At 46.4% G+C, this 6,152-nt stretch overlaps 1 pseudogene; it reads right to left on the bottom strand.

Moving 5' to 3' along the window:
* Nucleotides 1-4,009: 4,009 nt before the first annotated feature.
* Nucleotides 4,010-5,819, bottom strand: LOC114923505 (annotated as a pseudogene).
* Nucleotides 5,820-6,152: the final 333 nt, after the last annotated feature.

Below are 6,152 nucleotides of genomic sequence, written 5' to 3'. Positions count from 1 at the left end.
AAAGCGGGCGCCCAGGGGAAGCCGTCCGGGCCGCCCAGGCCGCCGTCCCAGGGGAAGCCGCCCAGGCCGCCACGAGGAAAAGCCATCCGGGCCGCCCAGGAGCCATCCGGGCCATCTCCCACGAGGAGAAGCCATACGAGCCGCCCAGGCCGCTGCCTCCCCCACGAGCATCTCCGCAGCCAGATGGTCCGGGCCGAGCAGTTCGGGCCGAGCTGTCCGCCCCAAGGGCCGCCGGAAAAGCCGCCCACAAACCACCAACGGGACCGCCGAGGACGGAAGGCCGGGGAAGCCGAAGAGGCCGAAAAAAACGGTAATCAAGTCGGCTCCACGTCCCCCGCGCCCCCATGCGTCCCGTATCCAGTCCAGGGGGCTTACCGGGAGGGGGGGAGTCTCCGGACCTTTCAGGGAGTTTTCCAAGCTCCCCCTTTAGCCCCTTTAGCCATTTTCGGGCTCCGCGTTTTCGGAGCTATTCACCGAAGACCGCCATCTCTCACGCATGCGCAATCAAAAATACAGTATCTGTCCCTCCCTCCCTCCCTCCCTCCCTCCCTCTCTCTCTCTCTCTCTCTCTTTCCTCTCTCCCTCTCTCCCTCTCCCTCCCTCTCTCTCTCCCTCCTTCCCTCTCTCTTTCTCTCTCTCTTCCTCTCTTTCTCTCTCTCCCTTTCTCTCTCTTTCTCTCTTTCCTCTCCCTCTCTCTCTCTTTCCTCTCCCTCTCTCTCTCTTTCCTCTCCCTCTCTCTCTTTCTTTCTCTTTCCTCTCTCTTTCTCTCTCTCTTTCCTCTCCCACTCTCTCCCTCTCTCTCTCTTTCTTTTTCTTTCCTCTCTCTCTCTCTTTCTCTCTCTCTCTCTTTCCTCTCCCTCTTTCTCTCTCTCTCTCTCTCTTTCCTCTCCCTCTCTTTCCTCTCCCCCTCTCTCTCTCTCTCTCTCTCTCTCTCTCTCTCTTTCTCTCTCCCCCCTCTCTTTTCCTCTCTCCGATCTTCTGCTCACCTGGCAAGCTGGCTTCAAGCTGTTCTCCAACAAGCTGACACACATTCTTATTGGGCTAGCTCAGGGGTAGGCAACCTAGGCTCTTTTATGACTCATGGACTTCAACTCCCAGAATTCCTGAGTCAGCATAGCTGGGCTAGCTAGCTCTCTCCTGCCCTTCCTGCTTCCTGCTTCCTGCAGAGATGCAGCAAAGGGAGGAGCCCCACCCAATAAGCTTGTCAGCTCGTTGGAACAGGGTGAGGATACTCTCTTTTTTACACACACACACACAGAGAGAGAGAGAGAGAGAGAGAGAGAGAGAAGCTCTGTCTCTGTCTCTCTCTGCAAATGGCAGAGGAGGCTGGGAGCCGCAGGGGAAGGCTCAAAGGAGCCGCAGGTTGCCGACCTGTGGACTAGAACAACAGAGTCGGAAGGGACATTGGAGGTCTTCTAGTCCAACCCCATGCTCAGGCAGGAAACCCTATACCATTTCAGACAAGTGACTGTCCAGTCTCTTCTTAAAAACTTCCTGTCGAGTGAAAACGTGGCAGCTACATGCCTTATTGTTTTCATCTTGTCATTAGAGTAAGCGGGGGGGGGGGATGAGGCTTTCTGCAGACGTTTGTTGAGACAAAGATGTATGGAAACTTTTTAGGGACATTCTAACCACTGTGAAGAAGATACCAGAAGATTCTCAAAACAATGAGAACGTGTTTACATGAACTACATGGACATCTGGGAGGTTTGGCTGGGAATGTCATTGTTATATGCTTTGGTTAGATGTCTTGGGATTTTAAAATTAGTTTTCCTTCGCCTATACCATGCCATGTATTCAACAAACCAGTAGGATTTTCAGAAATGAAAGAAATCCTGGACTTTATTTGGATACTCAAGCTGGAGGTTGACACTTCCAGTGTTAGAGCATTCACAACTTCTGGAGGCAAGTTGTTCCACTGATTAATTGTTCTGTCAGGAAATTTCTCCTTAGTTCTAGGTTGCTTCTCTCCTTGATTAGTTTCCATCCATTGCTTCTTGTCCTGCCTTCAGGCGCTTTGGAGAATAGCTTGACTCCCTCTTCTTTGTGGCAGCCCCTGAGATATTGGAAGACTACTATCATGTCACCCCTCGTCCTTCTCTTCATTAAACTAGACATACCCAATTCCAGCAACCGTTGTTTATATGTTTTAGCCTCCAGTACCCTAATCATCTTTGTTGCTCTTCTCTGCACTGTTTCTAGAGTCTCAACCTCTTTTTTTACATTGTGGCGACCAAAACTGGATGCAGTATTCCAAGTGTGAATTATAAAGTGGTATTAACACTTCACATGATCTTGATTCTATCCCTCTGTTAATGCAGCCTAGAAGTGTGTTGGCTTTTTTGGCAGCTGCAGCACACTGCTGGCTCATATTTAAGAGATTGTCCACTAGGACTCCAAGATCCCTCTCACAGTTACTACTGTTGAGCCAGGTACCACCTATACTATACCTGTGCGTTTGGTTTTTCTTGCCTAAATGTAGAACCTTACTTTTTTCATTTTGTTAGATAGCACCCAATGTTCAAGTCTGTCAAGATCTTTCTGTATCTTAAGCCTGTCTTCTGGAGTTTTGGCTATTCCTGCCAGCTTGGTGTCATCTACAAATCTGATGAGTTCCCCTCATCCAAATAATTGATGAAGATGTTGAAGAGTACTGGGACTAAAACAGAGCCTTGGGGTACCCCATTGCATACTTCGCTCCATGTAGATGCAGTTCCATTAAGGACTACACATTGAGTGCGGTTGGTCAGCCAGTTATGAATCCATTTGATGGTGATGCTGTCTAACCCACATTTTTTTATCTTATCAAGTAGTAGGTTAGGGTTGTGGTCTACTTTATCAAATGCCTTACTGAAGTCAAAGTAAATTACAGTATATCCACAGCATTCCTCTGGTCCACTAATTTTGTCACTTTGTCAAAGAATGAAATAAGAGCCGTGGTGGCGCAGTGGTTAGAGTGCAGTACTGCAGGCTACTTCTGCTGACTGCTGGCTGCCAGCAGTTTGGCAGTTCAATTCTCACCGGCTTAAGGTTGACTCAGCCTTCCATCCTTCCAAGGTAGGTAAAATGAGGACCCAGATTGTTGGGGCCAATATGCTGACTCTGTAAACCGCTTAGAGAGGGCTGTAAAGCACTGTGAAGCAGTATATAAGTCTAAGTCAGGGGTGTCAAACTCAATTTCATTGAGGGCCACATCAGTATTATGGTTGCCCTCAAAGGGCCAGGTGGGCATGGCCAGGTGGGCATGGCCAGCTCAATGCCATTCCCTCAGTGCAGCTGACTCGAGATAGCTGGGTCAGGACAGAACAAGTTGCACCGGCTAACTCGATGTGGGGACAACTCATTGCCTCACAAGCTCTTCACCTCCCCAAACTGCTGGCAGCCACGCATGTGCACGTGTGTACGCGCACACACACCGCATTCCAAGTTTGGGGACTTTTATCCACAGAGGAAGGAGAGGGCCTTCTTCCCAAGCCCAGGCATGATTGACAGTTTGCTAGCTCACACGTGGATAGTCTCCAAGTCTCCAAGCTTGGAATGTGTGTGTGTGTAGTTTCCTCCGAGTCCAACTTCTGCCTTGACAGATCTCTGGCGAGCAAGAGGAGGAGGTAGGGGAGCAGCACTTCCTAGTCCTGCATGAGGGAGGCTGGCCCTTCTTGAAAGGGAATCCCCATTTCCAATCATGCATGGTAAGGATGCTGGCTTGTTGGAGTAGCCTTCCCTCACGTAGCTCCCCCGCCACCTCCTGCTCCTCTCCAGAGATCTTTCAAGACAGAAGTTGGCAGAAGAAACTGCTTCCTGCAAACTTTCGCCACATCAACATCATGGTTGCCTTCAAAGGGCCAGTTGCATGTAAGACTATTGTATCATATTAGTTCAGAAGTGTATTATGTCTAAGAAGTGGGGCAAAAAGGATTAAAATTTCAAATATGAACAAATAAATTATTTATTTCAAATAAATCTGCAAAAACAAATTTAAAACAAAGAAAAAACACAAGCTTTTTAGTTCTCATGCCATTTTGTCCGAACTGGATGTTTGGCATCTTTTCTTGGCTACAAGTTCATCCATGTTTGGGGTTAGGTTTTGAGCTGTGGATACTCTCAGGATAGAGTGGAGGTGTGCATCAGTGAGAAGACTTCTGTGAGCGCTTTTGTTCACCCTCACCACAGAGAAAAGTTGCTCACACAGGTATGTACTCCCAAACATGCAGAGCATTCAAGCAGCTTGTAGGTGGAGTTGGGGCATCGTTTCAGGGATGAACCTGGTGAACTGTGCGGGTCCTACAGAATCATACTTTTCCTTAAGCGTGCTGTTACATTGGAGTTCTATCAGCTCCCTCTGGATGTTTACAGGTGCTTTCTCCACTTCAACTGAAAATGGATTACTGAGCAGTCCAAAACTGAATTTCTGTCTTTCAAAATCAACAAAGTGACGTGTAAACTCCATCTGAAGTGTGCTCAGTTTATCAGCAAACTGAGCACTTGAGAACACAGTCGTGGAGACTTGGTTTTTTATTGTTTGGCAACTGGGAAAGTGACTCAAGTTTCCTTGCTGCATCTGAGTCTCCCACAGTCGCAGCTTTACTTGAAAGGCTTTCACTGCATCATACATGTCTGTGATCATATGGTCCCGTCCCTGAAGCTGAAGGTTTAGTGCACTGAGATAATTAGTAATGTCACACAGAAAAGCTAATTCACACAGCCACTTTTCATCCCACAATACTGTCGAGTCTTTTCCTTTACTTTCAATAACTGACAGATTTCTATACGCAATTCAAAAAATCTATTGAGCACTTTCCTTTGACTTAGCCATCACACCTCTGTGTGATAAGGCAGATCACCAAGTTCAGAATTTATTTCTTCAAGAAAACACTTAAATTGACGGTGATTTAAACCTTTGGCTCTTATAAAGTTAACTGTCTGTGTTACAGTGTGCATTACATGTTCCATTTTCAGGGCTTTGCCGCATAGTGTTTCCTGATGCAGTGATATGCTGTCAGCTCACCTGTGCAATTCTCGCTCTTCATCTTCTCTCGCATTCTTCCTACTAATCCACTCTTTTCCACGCACATTGAAGGTGCTCCATCTGTTGTGAGTCCCAGGGCAGTTTCATGTCATTTATACTTTTGGCTACTGCTTCAAATATGTCTTTTCCTGTAGTAGTGCCATGCATTTATTTTATATCCAAAAGTTCCTCCATAATGCATAAACTTGAGTCCACTCCATGGATGAAGTTTGTCAGCTGTGCTGTGTCAGAGACGTCAGTGCTCTCTCATCCACAGCAAGGGAATAAGCAATGAATTCTTTTCCCTTTTCAACCAATTGTCCTTGTAAATCAGTGGCAAGCTCACATATCCGATCAACAACAGTATTTCTGCTTAGGTTTACATTCAAAAAAGCTTGTTTTTGGTCTGGACACAAGACTTCACACACTTTAATCATGCAGCGCTTCAAAAACTCCCCCTCTGTAAATGGCCGGGCTGATTTAGCTATCTCTTCTGCCACTATAAAACTAGCTTTCACAGCAGCTTCACTTTGTGATTTTGCTTTTGTGAACATATGCTGCCGTGACATCAGGCTCTTTTTCAAGTCTTCCACCTTCTGTACCTTCTGCTCCATGTTCAAGTTTTTGTACTTGTCCTGATGTTTCGTCTCATAGTGCCGTCTCAAGTTATATTCTTTAAATACAGCCACAGTAGCTCCACAAAAAAGGCACACAGCCTTATCTTCAATGTCAACAAACAGGTACTCTGCCTCCTACCTCTTTTGAAAGCACCTTTTTTCAAAGTCCACTTTCCGTTTGGCCATTTTGGGGGGTTTAAATATCGGCACGCAGGTCTTCTTCCCTGCAGATGTATATATGGAGGATGAGACTGGACAGAAAGCTCAAAGTCCCAGGTGCTGCATGAGGCAAGCAGTTGTGAGCATGCTAGGTATCCACTCTGGTGGCTCAGTAGGATGCTGCGAGTACAGATGTTTTGAGCAGGTTTAGCAATATCACAGCATCTATGGAGAGAAAGCAAGTGACTGCAGCCCTCTGAAGGGATTTTATTATGCTTATGATTTTATTATGCTTAAGCTTGATATTAGTAATATTGATATTAGTAGTGATATTTTGTAATCATTTTATATATAACTTTGTTTATGTGCAA

This window comes from Protobothrops mucrosquamatus, unplaced genomic scaffold, assembly GCF_001527695.2.
Source record: "Protobothrops mucrosquamatus isolate PMUCROS unplaced genomic scaffold, P.Mucros_1.0 scaffold4099, whole genome shotgun sequence".
Taxonomy (NCBI): Eukaryota; Metazoa; Chordata; class Lepidosauria; order Squamata; family Viperidae; genus Protobothrops; species Protobothrops mucrosquamatus.
The sequence above is the reverse complement of the archived record's forward strand: the minus strand, read 5'-3'. Positions and strand labels throughout refer to the sequence as shown.